The sequence below is a fragment of the Sorex fumeus genome, unplaced genomic scaffold (genome assembly GCF_029834395.1).
Source record: "Sorex fumeus unplaced genomic scaffold, SorFum_2.1 ptg000122l, whole genome shotgun sequence".
NCBI classification, from domain to species: domain Eukaryota; kingdom Metazoa; phylum Chordata; class Mammalia; order Eulipotyphla; family Soricidae; genus Sorex; species Sorex fumeus.
The window spans coordinates 16,715,342-16,730,096 of record NW_026606179.1 but is presented as its reverse complement, the minus strand read 5'-3'; the positions used below and the strand labels follow the sequence as shown (position 1 = coordinate 16,730,096).

At 61.7% G+C, this 14,755-nt stretch overlaps 1 protein-coding gene across 2 annotated transcripts in view; it reads right to left on the bottom strand.

Annotated features, from left to right (window-relative positions):
• The window catches only part of POU2F2 (POU class 2 homeobox 2), a 60,566-nt gene extending 46,064 nt beyond the window's left edge, over window positions 1-14,502 (bottom strand). The window contains exons 1-2 of one of the 2 annotated variants that reach the window (XM_056136772.1): window positions 14,276-14,502; window positions 184-244 (exon numbers count right to left, since the gene is read on the bottom strand). The gene's annotated coding sequence lies outside the window, so the exon portion shown is untranslated. Of the gene's footprint in view, window positions 1-183; window positions 245-13,029; window positions 13,087-14,275 lie in introns of those variants that run through there. The other variant, XM_056136773.1, reaches the window with a different exon arrangement.
• Window positions 14,503-14,755: the final 253 nt, after the last annotated feature.

The window sequence follows — 14,755 nt, the reverse complement described above, 5'->3', positions numbered from 1 at the left end:
AGACAGCAGCAACACCCCCAGAATGGCCCCCCCCACATCAGGTAAACCACAGAACACATGGGAAGCAAAATAAGTACCCATGTCCCAGCAACCTCAGGGAGGGCGGGAGCTAGGAGAGTGGGGTAGGAGTCCCCTTACCCCCGGGAAGAGGAGGGGAGAGTAGGGGGCCAGGGCAGCTCTTACCTCTTAGGTAGACGCAGCGAAGCTAATACATTCAGGCCACCAACCCGGTCCAGCCGAGAACCTGGAGAGAGAGAGCAGGGGTCAGTGTGTGGGAGCCTGTGTCTCCCCAGCTGCCACATTCTTCTGAGTCAGGGACTCAGGGAGTTTCGGCAGAGTTGGCAGGTGTAGACAGCATGTGCGGGGGTTAATGAACTAGCATTGCAGGCAGTGTGGACGGGAGGGGGCATGGAGGGCCGCAGGGAGCCCTTTCCACGGGCTGTCACTGCTGGCCCATTCCTGGGGTTCTCCCAGCGGGGTTCCTGACAGGTGCCATGTTCTTCGCCCTGTCTGTTAGGGGGTACCGGGCAGGCTGGGGTGAACTAATCAAGGAGGCCTTCAGGGGCTGGGAAGCAGGAGGGACTGTGGGACATGGGCATGGAAGGCACAGCCCAGGCCTAGTGGACAAGTTAACTTTTTGTCTGTTTCCAGCTCTCCTCCCTGTAGGGACTCAACAAATCAACTTTTTAGTCGGGCAGAGAGAGCCAGAGGGAGCGGCACATCTCGGCTGGCCCTGGGTCTGTGGAGACAGGCTCAAGGGAGAGAGGCTGGGCACAGCTGCTTAGGCTTGGGGGGTGGACATGCAGCCCTGTCTTTCTAGCCTGTTTTTTGTTCGTTTTGGGGACACACCTGATGATGTTCAGGGCTTACTCCTGGTTCAGGGATCATTCCTGGTGGTGTTCAGGAGACCCTATGGGGTTCCCGGAATTGAACCCGGGTCGGTTGCATGTAAGGCAAGCGCCCTCCCTGCTGTACTATGGCTCCAGCCCCGTGTCTAACTGAACGCACTTTGTGGGAAAGATGGAGACGACAGACAGGTCCAAGGAAGACCCGGGCCCCCAAAGAGAGTGTGTGCTGGGGGATCTCCCTGAGCCCGGAAAGGAGGTAGAGGGACCCACTTCACAGACAGGATCCATGAGGAGCCCCCACTTCCAGAATCAGGCCCAGCTCCTGGGGGTACATCCGGGAGTCCCGTCCTCCTAGGGGCACCTACTAGACAAGCTGCCTGAGCACAGGGTCTTGCTGTGGGTTGGCAGAGAAGGGCCCGAGCGACTGGGGAATGGCAGAGCACGTGCCTGGCACGAGCAGAGCCAAATTCCATGCTGGTGCCTCCGGGTTCCCTGGAGCACCTATGGGTGTAGCCCCTGAGCACGATGAGCTGGATGCCTCCCACTGAATGTCCTGGGCTGGGGCGCTCCAAGAGGGGAGGCTGGGGGAAGAGGCATAAGCTGTCCAGGGAGCTTGAAGACGGCTGCAGTCCTCGATGCTGCAGACCCAGGAGCACAGTGCAGGAGGCTGAGCCCCGGGGTGCCCGAGGACATGGGGGCTGGGATGGAGGGAGGATGGTGTTAGTGGTGGCAGGACCGAAGTGTAGGAGGGAAGAGAAAGAGACAGAGAGGGAGACAAGGAGTGAGAGAGGGACAGGCAGATGGCCGGACAGAGAGGAAAGGGGCGAGGTGGCACAGGAGAGGAGGGAGTCATAGGCTGACAAGCCAGAGAAAACCCAAATGGCCATGAAGAGGGGAGAGTGGTAAAAGGATTCAAGTCCGCCCAGCGCCCCCAAGCCCCCAGCTCTCCGACCTGGGGCTGGAAGGGGACCAAGCTCCCCGTCCCTGGGGGGAGGGAGGAACTGGGGTTTCTCCCCCTTAGGGGCCGCCCCCACCCCCGCCCCGCCCCGGAGCTAATCAGCGGCTGTCATCTCCACCGTGAGGTCTTGGTTAAGGAGATTTAGGGCTGGGATCAATAGGAAATTTAAAAATCGATGCAGCGCGCAGGGCAAAATCGATGGCGTTTAATCGCCTTGCCGATTCCCAGTCAAAACAATTAGCCGCGCTGAGTGTTGAACACGGTGGCGACACGGCATTAACCGTCAATATTGGTGTAAGTGATGGTGGGGCGGGCAGGGGATCCCCGGGCCCAGGCGGGGGGCCTGCCGTCAGACAGTGCCACAGGCCCGGGGGTTTCCCCAAGGCGGAACCCCACGTCGGCAGGGCTGGGGGTGCACCACTGAACCTGCCTCCCCCACCCCATCCCCTGGTTTCTACCTCCCCAACTGTACGGCTCAGGCCCGACTGCTCCCCAGTCTGCTCCTCGGCCCTGCTCCCAGACCCACACCCCGCCACGGCAGGAGGGACAGTGCTGTACCCCAGCAGCGCCTGGACTCTGCCAGGTTGACATGAGGGTGCTAGTTACAAAAACGCTGTTTCACAGAAAAACAGAGAGGAAGTGACTGGCCCCCAGTTTGGAGTTCAAAGTCTCAGCATAGGAAGTGAAGGAGCTGGGACTTGGAACCCCAATTTCTCTGGCTCCAAAGTCTGTGTGCCCCACCGATATGTCCCAAGCAAGGGAAGATTCCCACGCTTCCCCCAGACCTCTCAGCGTTCACTGCTGCCCACCGGCCTGGCCATGAGCTCCGGTGGGTCAGCTGGGGTCTGGCTTCTCTTGGGAGCCCCCCATCACCACACAGCGTGGTGCTGAGCCGAAGTCTGGAACAGAACCACGCTCCAGTCCTGAGACAGCCCCGCCCCCCAGGGGACTGAGAGCCAAACGACCAGCCCCCCACAGAGACCAAGTGTGATAAGCTTGGCAGGGCAGCTCTTGGCATATTTCAAGCAGATTCTGAGAGGTAAAGCCACTAGCCCAAGGTGACACAGCCAAGAGGGACAGTTCTTTGGGCTGGACTCTCAGGAACACAGGTCACAGAGCAAACCTCACATGTCTGTAAGCAAGAGCAAGTGGAAGAATGGGTGTGCAGGAGGTGGGGCCCGAACAGAAGACCAAGAGCCCCCCCCAGTAGGGCCAGGAGGCAGGTGAGTGGGGATGATAAGAAAGGCAGGACAATTGGGTCACAAGGGCTCTGGGCTCCAAGCTGGACGGATGGGACAGGGATAGCCACGGCGACCCTCACTTCTTCTGCACCTTCCCATGGGTTCCTTGTTGCGGGGTGTAGTGGGGGCCCCTGGCGGAGGCTTTTCCCGGCCACCTGCTCCCTAGCTGGGAAGAGCAGGGCGGGGTATAGGAGGGGAGGAGGCCGCGAGATGAGTCAGGCATTGATCTGACAAGGTCCTAATCAAATGCTCAATATCGCTGACCTGACCACTTAACCTATTGATAAGCTGGCAAGGATGGAGCAGTGGGAGAGAGCCAGGGAGCCGTGGGGGGGGGGGGGGTTCCCCGGGCCTGGACAGGGGCGGTCTCCTCCTTGAGGCCCCCACCTCCACACTGACAGGTGACACATTTTCTGTTCAGAGGCTGCTCCCTGAGTCGCTGCCTCCCGTTGGCCCCTCAGCCATCCCGAGGGCAACCAGGGGTCCCGCCAGCTCCCAGGGCCCTGGGTTAGCTCTTCAGGGCCTCAGCCTCTTCATCACCTGTAACTGGATGTTTAGAGAGGGGAACCCGTGCGAAGCTCCCCGCTTTCCTCTGGGGACTGGTCCTGTAAAGTGACAGCCGCCAGCTCAGGAAGACTCTGGGGCTGTGGGAAGCACTCCCCAGAATACACCACTGGTTCAGGAGCAGACTCAACCGTGGACACATCACGGCCTATGTCTGGACCCCTTCCCACTTGGGGGAGCCCGGGGACCCTGCATGCAGAACCTGCACCCCAGCCCTGAGTCCCAGCCCTGGGTTCCTAGGTCCACGAGTCTCTCCTCCTTGGGTCCCCAGAGAAAAGCATGTAGGGCCCAGCCCAGCGTGGCCCCAGGTACCTGAATGTCCACCTTTTGGGGGCTGAACCCACAGGGGCAGAAAATGCTCTAGAAGGACAGGATTAAATTTTTGTTGTTGTTGTTTCTGGGCCAAATAGAGAATACAAAGCTCAGGGCACTTGCTGTGCACGCAGCAACCCAGATCTGACCCCAAAACCCCTGAGCCCCACCAGGACAGATCCCTGAGCACAGAGCCAGGAGGAAGCCCTGAGCACCACCAGGTGTAGCCCTCTGGAACCAAAACTCCCCCATAAAAGGTTTTTTCCCCCTTTATTTTTGGCATTTAATTAAACAATCACGGCGGGGTTTCCTCCTCAGATCTCAAAATCTCTGAATCTTTCCTTTTCTCACTTGTAAGTTGTGGGGCAAAGGCCTTGCTAGGCCATGGGGTGCGGGTCCCTCCCCTGCCAGGCTTCTCTGTCCCCTTGTGCCCAGCCAGTGTCCAAGGCCAGCCCCGTGAAGGGCCCCTCTATGTTCCCCTCTGACGGAGCAGAGGGGACCCCTCCCCCAGCTCCTGCATTCTGTGTTCTGAACTGCTGGAGAGGAAGCAGAAGCCAAGGTTGGGAAAGTGACTCCTACATGGATGGACGCTGGGGTGCCCAGCGAGGGGTCCAGTGAGTGAGTGGGAGGGAGGACAGCCTGCAGGTCTAGGGGAGCTCAAAAGCAGGGCACAGCCTTACCGTGCAGAGATCTGGGGTTTCACTTCTGGCATGGCAGTCAGAGTGGCACTGGAGGCCCCAGAATTACTGCTGGGCACATGTGGGAGTGGCCCCCAGATGCTCCCGTGCCCCAAAGGGACAACAAAGCAGTCACCTGCTTGCTGTGTGACCCTGGCATGCTGCAGCACCTCTCTGAGCTTTTGTTCCTTCAGACATAGGAGTGGGGAATCAGGACAGCCTTTTTTTGTTTGTTTGTTTTTTGCTTTTTGGGTCATACTCAGCGATCCTCAAGGGTTACTCCTGGCTCTGTACTCAGGAATTACTCCTGGTGGTGCTGGGGCCGGGGGGAGGGGGACGGCCATATGGGATGCTGGGGATCGAACCCGGATTGACCGTGTGCAAAGCGAACGCCCTCCCTGCTGTACTATTGCTCCGGCCCGGAATCGGGACAGCCTTTAAGAGCTCTTCCTAAGAGCATCAGTGGGCCAGGTCTGAATGCGCAAGGAAAGGAGCTTGGAAGGACCGGGATCAGGTGCTGGTGTGAGGAGCAAGTGAGAGGAAGGCAGGGAAGGGGCATGGAGAAGGGGGGTTGGGGCATTGTACTGGAGGAGCACACAGAGACCTGGTTAGTAAGGCCTTCTCCTTCCTCTTCCTTCCTTCCTCCTCCTCTCTTTCCTCTCCCTCCTTCCCTTCCTCCTTTCCATCTCTCCTGCCTTCCTTCCTTCTCCCCTTCCTTTCTTCCTCTTCCTCCGTTCCTTCCCTCCCTCCCTGTCTCCCTTCCTTCAGTCTCTCCTTCCTTCTTCCCTTCTTCCTTCCATCTCCCTCCCTCCCTCCCTCCCTCCCTCCCTCCCTCCCTCCCTCTCTCCCTCCCTTTCCTTTCCCCTTTCTGAGTCCAGTTCTAGGCTAGAACCTCAGCAGAACCTGGCGTTCTCACAGGAAGGATAGAAGGTCCCCCCTGGACTCAGAAAGGGGAGCTGGGGCTGAGCAGGCTGGTCTCTCTCTGGGTGGTCTTCAAACTGTCCCTCGGCTCTTGAAAGCGTCATGCAGGTGGGCTGACTGTCTCTGGAGCTCTCGGCCCACCCTGGGCACCATGATGCTGGTGCCGCCCGCGGATGGGGGACAGCTCTCCTTGGTGTTTGGTTTGGTTTTGGGTTGGTGCTCAGAGCTTACTCCTAGTTTTGTGCTCAGGGTTCACTACTGACCGTGCTTGAGAACCACAGGGAAAGGTTCCAGTGCCTTCCCTACTGTCTTATCTCTCTGCCCTCTCCACGCCCCACGGGGAACGCCAGCAGGGACCCAGGACAGCAACTGTCACAGTGTCATCTCACGTGACTCCTCTTCAACCCACCCAAACCTTATTTTGGTCCAGGCTTCAAAGGAGCGATATGATTTGCCTGCGACCTCCTGGGCGAGACGCAGGGTGACCCCAAATCCTGGAGTGTCCCCTCTAGGCCTGCAGAGTGTGTTTGGGGGGTGGGAGAAGGGGGACAGGCAGTCAAGTGGGGATGAGTGGGTGTTTGGGGGCAGTGGTGAGGGATGTGTGGGGGGGACTAGTGGGTGCCTGCTCTGGCTGGGTCAGTGTGGTCTGTCCACAGCCTCCAGGGTGGACAGCAGAAGCTGCTCCCCCCTTCTACTGCAGACCAGGGTGACAAGGATAAGGACTGGCACAGTATCAAGAAGATGTTTGGAGCTTTGTCTGCCCATACTGGGGGCACCTCTCAGTCCAGGAAGAGTTTGGCACTTCCTGGGTCCCTGGGGATGGTCAGGCCTGGCCACGAGAGGCCTCAGGGACAGGCACAATATTAGCGGCCACTGATGGATGGTGCTCCCGGGACCACACCCCGGCAATCTCCATTGGGGGCCAGGTAGAGCTGCTGGGTGGCCCCAGGAGAAGGAGCAGGGGAGGGAGGTCAGCAGAGGCTGCCCCATGGACAGCACAGCAGGCCCCCTCACCTCCCCATCCCTCCTCCACCCCGATTCTCCTGACTGAGGCCCTGCTCATTCCCGGGAGGGGGGATCCTTCCTCAAGATCCTTCCATCTCAGAGCACCTCCCGTTCCTCCCCTCCTGCTCACACAACACCCGGGTCTCCCACCTGCAAGCCCCCTGCCCCCACCACATCTCCTCTTCCTCCTGGGGCTCTGTCAACGCTTCCGTCATCGCTCTCAGAGGCACCGGGCACCTGGCTGCAGCCTGGAGTAGGGCAGCATTCCCAGAGGGTGGGGAACCCCGGCCTGCATCATTTATACCAGTGCCTCCCCGCTTGTGGGAAGAAGGCCGGCCTGGGGCGCTCAGCATGGCTGTCTCTTCCCCAAGTTGCTCCCCCATGCCTGCTTCGTCCCCCCGGGACCGTGTCACAGTTCATAACTACCTTGACAGGAAGGGCCTTGGTACCCCGTCTGAGCTCCTAGGGTGCCCGCCCTCCTTCAAAAGTCCTGAAAACCCCGTCTCCACCTCACTGTTCCCTAAATCACTGCTCCCTGCACCTCCAACTTTTGGCCCCTTTCTTTCAAACTCAGCAGCTTCCCATTTCCAGCTCACCCTAGAGGGAGAACATGACAGGATTGGGGGGGGGGATGGTGGTCCTCTGGGGCCTCTGGCATATGGGGCCTTCCCCATGGGTCGGTGGCCTGGGTGTCCCCTGGGCACACGGCCTGGGCTGTCTCTGTGTTGTCGGATGTGTCTTCAGCAGCTTTGCTCTGGGGGTGTGAGGTCCCCCCCAGTCCAGGGGCTGGTGTGCACTGGCCATGTGCTGGGGGTGGAGAGGGGGGTGTTTGCTCATCTTGTTTCCTAGAGTGCAGGGTCTGTTCTGGCTGGCCTGTAGACATGTGAGCTCGTGTCGGGGTCCACAGGTAGCGATGGTGTCTGCGTCTTTTCCCAGCTTTGACCTGTCTAGTTGGTGTTTAGTAGGCTGTGTGTGTGTGTGTGTGTGTGTGTGTTTGCATGTTTGTGTATTTTGGGACTGGGACAATAGGTATGTACATATCAGTCTATTTCAAAGCTTGCGGTACAGGGCTCAGAGAGCCAGCAGAGAGGTTAAGGTGTTAGCTTTACATGCAGCCGACCTGGGTTTGATCCCTGGTACCACAGATGGTCGCCTGAGCTCCTGCCAGGAGTGAGCCCTGAGCACTGCAGAGCGTGGCCTTCCCCCACCCCCAAATTTGCCTTTGGTGATCTCTGCAGTTTGGCGCGTGTGTGTACGCGTGTGAGTGTCTGGTGACACGGACATGCGGATACCTGTGTCTCTCCTGTCCAGGCTGCTGCCACCTCCCTGTCCAGACCCCTTCTCCATCTCACACACGCTCCGCGTGCCATGTGGATGGGGAGGGGCCGGGGTGTCAGCGAGCTCTGGGTCAGAAGGTTAATTTCTCCGCAGCCAGGCAGGCTGGGCCCTGAGGGGAGTGGGGGGGAGGGGCTGGTCCCCACAGCCCCTCTGATAAATATGTATTTGGGGCTGCTGTGCTCAAAGGTCATAGTGGGGTGGGGGGGGGGAGGAGGAGGGGCGGCCTGCAATGCGCACGACTGCTGGGTCCCAGTCAGGCCTAGCCCCGGCCCTCAACCAAGCACAGGGATTCCGGCTATTCCAGCCCTGGAGGGCAGGACCCCAGCCTGGGGGGCACCCAGACCCCCACGGGTGCCAAGGGTTGCACAAAGACGCCCAGCGGATGCAGGCAGAGTGGGGAGCTGATTGCCATAGATGCGCCTTCTCCCTCACCCAACCTTCACCCCTCCCCCCATGCCAAAAAAGAAACCCCGGCACATGGGGGCCAAGCATCTTCCCCTTACCCCGCACCTGACAGGCACAGCCCCCACCCCACCCCCAACATACACACTCACACACAAAGGTGCAGGGGGGCTCCAACCAGGAAGGGCCAGGCCCTGCGCGCAAACACACCCAGACACAAAGGCCCGCACACGGAGGCCTCCCGTGAGTCCGGGAGCCACGAAGTTCTACCCACCCGGGAGGCGCACAGCGGCCCTGGCAGAGGAAGGCATGTGCGCACGCGCGCGCTCACATGTACCAAGACCGAGGTGCGCCCGGGCTGCGCGCAGAGCCCAGCCAGGGTGGGCTCCTGCGCCCGTGCCACCCGCTCGGGGGTCCTTCCCCGCGGGGCCGGGCCCTGGGCCAGCTCCAGCCCCGTGCGCCATCATTGGTCTGGCCCCGAGTCACATCCATTGTGCAGCCTCCCCTCCTCGCTCGCTGACCAGCCATCTCGGCCACCGGCCGCCTCGGCCATTAGCCGCCTCCCGCCTCTGGCCGGCGTTTGCTGAATCGCCCTTACCTGGCACAGCCGTCCAGACCACGGGAGCCCTTTCCCGTCTGCCCAGCCCTTCCTCAAGGGAGTCTGCTGGCCCTTGGGGTGTGACCCGCGGCCCCTGCCTCACGGCCACCCCCCCTCGGCACACTGCTCATGCTGTCATTCTTCAATGACCGCCGGCCTGGCTGGTTCTGGTGGACCCGGAGACGGTGTGTGAGTGTGCGTGTGTGCGCGACTGCTTGTAGGCATGTGTGGACAGCGGGATGGCTCCAGGCGTGCTCTGAGCCAAAAGGAGTGTGCATGTGAGTGTGTGCATGTGTGTGCGCGAGCCTGTGTGTCAGTGTTGGGTGTGCGCCGGAGCCCGCACGCCTGTGGAAATGGGCTCCAGGTGCCAGCGACTGCGCTTTGAGTATGTGGCCCTGTACATGGGGAGTCGGGGCGTCGGGGCTGCGTTTCCCTTATGCGCACCTGTGTGTGTACATGTATGTGCCTTTCCGTAGAAGGGGCTCAGTTCAGAGGTCCAGGCTGGTGGCAAGGGGTGGGGGCCTGGGGCTGCCCGGGGCAGCGGCTGTGAGGAGCTAGCCGAGTGCGTCTGCTGACCCCTTTGCCTGTGTTTGTGAAAGTGACAGATGCTGCCTGCCCGGCCTCGCTGCTGCGGATTAAGTCCGAGAGCACCACATGAGTCCGCACGCTGCCGGTGGGGGAGGGTCCCTGGCCGACCTCACACACTCACGCGCGTGCGTGTGTGTGCTGGGGTGGGGGGAGGTTGTTGCCCACCGCAGGCCTGGAGGGACAGGATCCCAGGGACACGGGCCCTCGGGGAGACTGTACCTGAATGGGTGGCAGGACGGAAGTCTGCAGGCACACACATGGCTACCCCACAAACCCGAGGACCCAAGACAGAGGATGGGGAGGAATGTGCATGCAAGTACATGTGATAACACGTGTGCCTCAATCACGCATGTGCACGGGATCCCGGGGCTGCTCTCAATGACCCTGTCCTTCCACGTCGTCCAGGCCTGGGCATCTCCATATCCCAGCTCCCTGCATACATGCGGGCTCCCAGGGGTCCCCCAGTCCCTTTGTGTGACCCCCAGCACTCCTGAATCCCAAGACCGGTTGTGATGGCAGCACCCGTGAGTCCACGGGTGCCTCACAATTTCCCTGACTGGGGCAGGCCTGCTGCCATGTCCTGGATGGCTCAGTACCCGCTTCGGGACGGCCCCTGCCAGCCCCTACCCCGGGCCTGATGAGCGCTGAGATGCAGGGAGAGGCACATCCACATCCCCACGTGTCTGGCTGGCGGCACAGTGTGGGGGACCTAAGCAGTTCTGGACCCCTACCGAAATGGCCAGGGTGGGCTGGTACCCTGGCTCATGGGCAGCCCTCCTTCAGGATACACAGTAAGACCCAGGCCCGCAGATTCTGGCTGAGGTCCCTGTCCCCCGCAGGCTTCTGTCCACCTGTCAGGGCGGGGAGAAGGGTCCATGGATGAACATGGTGGGTGGGGGGAGAAGGGTTGGCTCTAGAGAAAGGAGCGATCCTTGGACCGCTGGCCAGAGGGAGGCCAGACCTCGCTGCCGGCCCTCTCGGCTGTTTATGGGCTGTGAGAACGGGGTGGGCTGCAGACCCCACTGCGGGAGGGGGTGGCCCTGGGGCTGCGGTGGGAGCCAGGCCACGTGACTGGTGGGGGGCCTGGTCATCCTGTTATTAGATCAGGAGGGGCTGGCCCACGGCGGAATGACAGGTGATATATATTTAGAAGAAAGAACTGAGACCCCCACACCCACTCTCTGCTCTAACGATTCCCCGGGTTTTTCCACCCTTTTAAGCCTGGAAAAAAAAAGAATCCTGGAAATGCAGCAGCACGGGTCAGACACAACAACTGCTCCCTGGCCCCGTCCAAGCAGCCCCTGGCATGGCCATCTGCCCCCCACGTACATTAGGATTATACATCAGGGCTCGGATGAGGCCTGTCTGGTAGGGTGTGGAGGCTGACCCCACCCCCAGCCCCTGTGTGGCTGCCTCGTGGGTGGGGGAAGGGATTCTGTCCAGGGCCCCTGTCTACAAGGGGAGAGTCTACCTAAGGATGGACGTGGGTTGGCACAGCCACTGAAGGACCCGTTGGAAATAAAACCTGGTCAGCCCGCCGCCTGGGTTTCTCTCGCACATTCCGTGTGCAACCGTGGGCCGGGCACACACATCATGCCCAAGTCCCTTCCCGATACCACACTCTCCAGAGGTAAGTGTAACCCAGGCCCTCGAGGTTTACACTGCCACTGGAAATGGGGGTTTCATCTCTGCCACGGACACCCAGCGTTACCCGGAAATCAGGAAACTGATGCAGAACCCAGGGACTGGCCGCTGGAGAGATTACCTGCTCCCCTGACTCGCCTTCCTCTGGATGGCACCCCACCCCCAGGCCCCAACCCCGGACACTTTGTTACCACGTTAGAGTCGGGGGTGGTTTCTGTGGGCGACTTTGGGTGGGGGCGTGTTTGTATGTTTTGCTTCCCTGAACCCCTCTTCTAGGGAACCGAATGCCCTCCAGCTCTGTACTCCTCTTTCCCCCCTGCCCCCCGGCTGCTCACCCTCTCTCTGCCCCCCCCGCCCCCCCCCCCCGGCTGTGGAGGTCCCTAATCATACCCACAACAATAGTAGGGGCTCTCTGCAGTCAGGCCACTTTCCCAGGTGACCTCAGGCAGCGCGGCCTGTCCTATGCACGCACACAGCCCTCCAACCGGGGGTCCACACACACGTACACCGAGCCTCTCTGCCCGCCATGCCACCCCAATGGACTCGTACCCCCCGGCACCGGGTCTGCACACGCACACACCTGCTTCACATGGCAGTGCCCCCTCATCCCCCAAGCACACGCACATCCCGGGAGCCATGACCATCAGGATGAGGGAAGGAACAGGAAAAATACACACATGACTCCAGCACACGCGTCCTCCACAATGGGGGACCCCTCTGACCGGGATCCCTGCCCCCTACTGTCCCCCCTTTAGCTGAGGCAGCCAGGCCCTGCGCACAGTCAGCCCACCCAGAACAGCCCTGGCCACATGGACACACAGGCCTGATCCACACGCCCCACTGTCTGCCGCCATGGCCAGACTTTGTCCACGCCAGCCCCCCATGGCGCACTGCTGCCTACTCCGCTAACCTGGGGGTGGGGTGGGGGGGCGAGTACCTGCCAGAAGGGCCAGGGATTCAAAGAAACTGAGTTCAGCGATTCATTTGGCTTGGGCTCCCCAACTCCACAGGCCCCGGGACTTGGGGAAAGGAACAGGGAGCGGTCAGCAGGCCAGAGGCTTTCTCTTAGGAGCTTGTCCCTGCGACTCTGGGAGCCGCTGGGGGAACCACCCCCAGGATTTCCCTGTCCCCCATTCCCTGTCCACACCCAGCTCTCCCCAGGAGCTCTGGAACCAGGGGCCGCCTCCCAGGATCCCAGTGAGCAACCCCAGGACTTCTCTGGAGAGGAAAGGGGAGACCCAGGCCCAAGCACGGGGGGAAATGAGGTTGGCAAAGTGGGGCGGGGGTGTGGAGTGGGTGGGGGAAGGTGTTGGTGGGAACTTGGGGGCTTCTTATCTCTGTGCAGAGTCCCTCTCCTGTCACGCCAATGCTACAAAGTGATGAATAAATGAAACTGAGGGAGGGGACGGCAGGACAGGGGACAAGGGGGATGAGTGGCAGGGAGGATAGGGAAGAAAAGGAGCAAGGGGGGAGGGAAAAAGGGAGGAAAGGGAAGGGAGGGTGGAGAGAATAAAGATAGGGGGTAGAGAAAAACTCGGGGAGGGGCCCTGGGGCCAGGAGGAAGAGAGAAACTGGAAAGAGGGGGAAAGAGAAGGAGAAGCTGGCCGAGGAGATGGAGGAAGAGGAGCCGAGAAAGGACAAGAGAGAAAGAAAAGAGAAGGTGGCGAAGGGGCAAGCAGAGGCAGCCAATGGGGTTCCCCAAGTTACAGACTTTGCCCAGAAGACTGAGGGGCGCACACTGGCTCCCCAACATCACTCCTGGCCCAAAGCACTGCTGCCTGCTCCTGACCCAGCCGCCGCGGCTTCTGGGCGCCCATCCCGGCCGCTCCCGCTCCTGCCGTCCACCCTTCCGGCAGCCCCGGGTACCCCGTTTCCTTCTCTGGCCCCTCATTTCCACCCCTCCCCACCCATGCCCGCTCCTGCGCCCTCTTACCTCTCCCCCCAAGCACCCTGCTTGCTTTGGAGCCTCACACAGCAGCACCAGCCACCGCCTCCTCCTCCTCCTCCTCCTCCTCCTCCTCCTCCTCCTCCTCCTCCTCCTCCTCCTCCTCCTCCTCCTCCTCCTCTTCACTACACCGGCCCCCACACCCCCAGCCAAGGCGGGAAATGGGCACCGCCGCCAGCCCCGGCCCCCTCTTGCCTCATTTTCTCCCCGGCCAGTCCCTGCCCCAAACGCAGGGTCCAAACGGGGATCCCGCCCTGCCCAGCCCCAGAGCCTCTCCGGAGCCCCGAAGCCAGCGGGAGTGAGTGCCGCCCCCCTCGCTGGCCGCAGGCTCCTGTTTTTCTGTATTTGGTAGCCCGGCTTCCATGTATTTAATTTTCATCCGTTTTTCTCTCTCCCCACCCCCTTCCTTTCCATTTTTCTTTCTTCTCTCTCCTCCAACCCCCAACCTGGGGTGGCAGCGGCCGACGCCGACCGCGGGTCTCCTCGGCCGGCTCCGGCCGTCCGCGGCTCTTTCTCTGCGCCCGGCTCGCCTCCCTCCTTTCTCTCCTCTGTCTCATCTCTCGCTCCCGTCCTTTCCGATCCGGCCTCCGCCTGCTGCGCTCTCCTCTGTCCGCTGCCTCTTCCTCCACACCGCGCCTTTCACCATCCCTCTTGCCCCTTCTTCCCCCCTTTTCTTCCTCTTCTCCTCTTCGTCCCCATTTCTTCCCATCCCCCCCACCTCCACGCACATCTCTCCTTTGGTTCTCTCGCTGCCATCGAGAGCAAGCCGAACCCCCCCACCCGCGCGCGCACACACACACAGACACACACACACACATTCCCCAAATAATAAAAATACCCAGCCAGGGGGCAAAGCCCCGCCGCCGGGCGCCGGGAGGGGAGGCGAGAGGGCCGGGGCCGCGGCTGCCGGAGCGCGGTGCGCAGCGCGCGGCGCCCGCCCGGCTCCCCGCCCGGAGAGCCCTCTGCAATAGGCCGAGCCGGCTGCATTAAGCTTCTTGCAATCAATAAAGCGCGGGTCAGATTATGCAAAGCGCAGATATTAATATGCAAAGTTTTAAAGATTTTTAAATGGAAGGGCGAGCGCGGCGCGGGCGGGCGGGCAGGGGCTGCGAGGGGAGAGGGAGGAAGGGAGGGCGGGCGGGCGGGCGCGCAGGCGAGCTGGGGAGAGGAGGAGGCTGCCCGCCGCCCGCCCGCCCGCCCGCCCGCCCGGCTGCGCCGCGCCGCCTTGCCTTACCGCTGCTCCCATCGGTAGGCGCCGCTGTCTTCGCCATGCGCGTCAGCTGCACGGCTCCGAGGGGATGGCCGAGGAGGAGCCGCCGCCGCCAACGCTGCCCCCGCTCCCGCTCCCGCTCCCGCGCCCGCTCGCTGCCTGCTGCTGGCGCTGCTCTGGCCGCTGCTCCTCGCCTGAGCTGCCGGCGCGAGCCCAGGCGCGCGCCATCCCCGGCTCCCACCTTGTCCCCATGGCAACCCCGGGCCCAAGGATGCTCAGAGAGAGAGCGCGAGCGAGGGAGCGCGGGGGGAGCGGGGGAGAGGGAGAGGGCGGGGAGCGCAAGGGACACGGAGGCAGGGAGAGGCCTGAGAGCCACAGAGCCACAGAGACCCACAGAGACGCGCAGAGACAGAGAGACGCGCAGAGACAGAGAGACGCGCAGAGACAGAGAGGCGCTCCGCCAGGGAAGGCGGGTGGGCAGAGAGGGGGCCAGTAGAGGGGGAC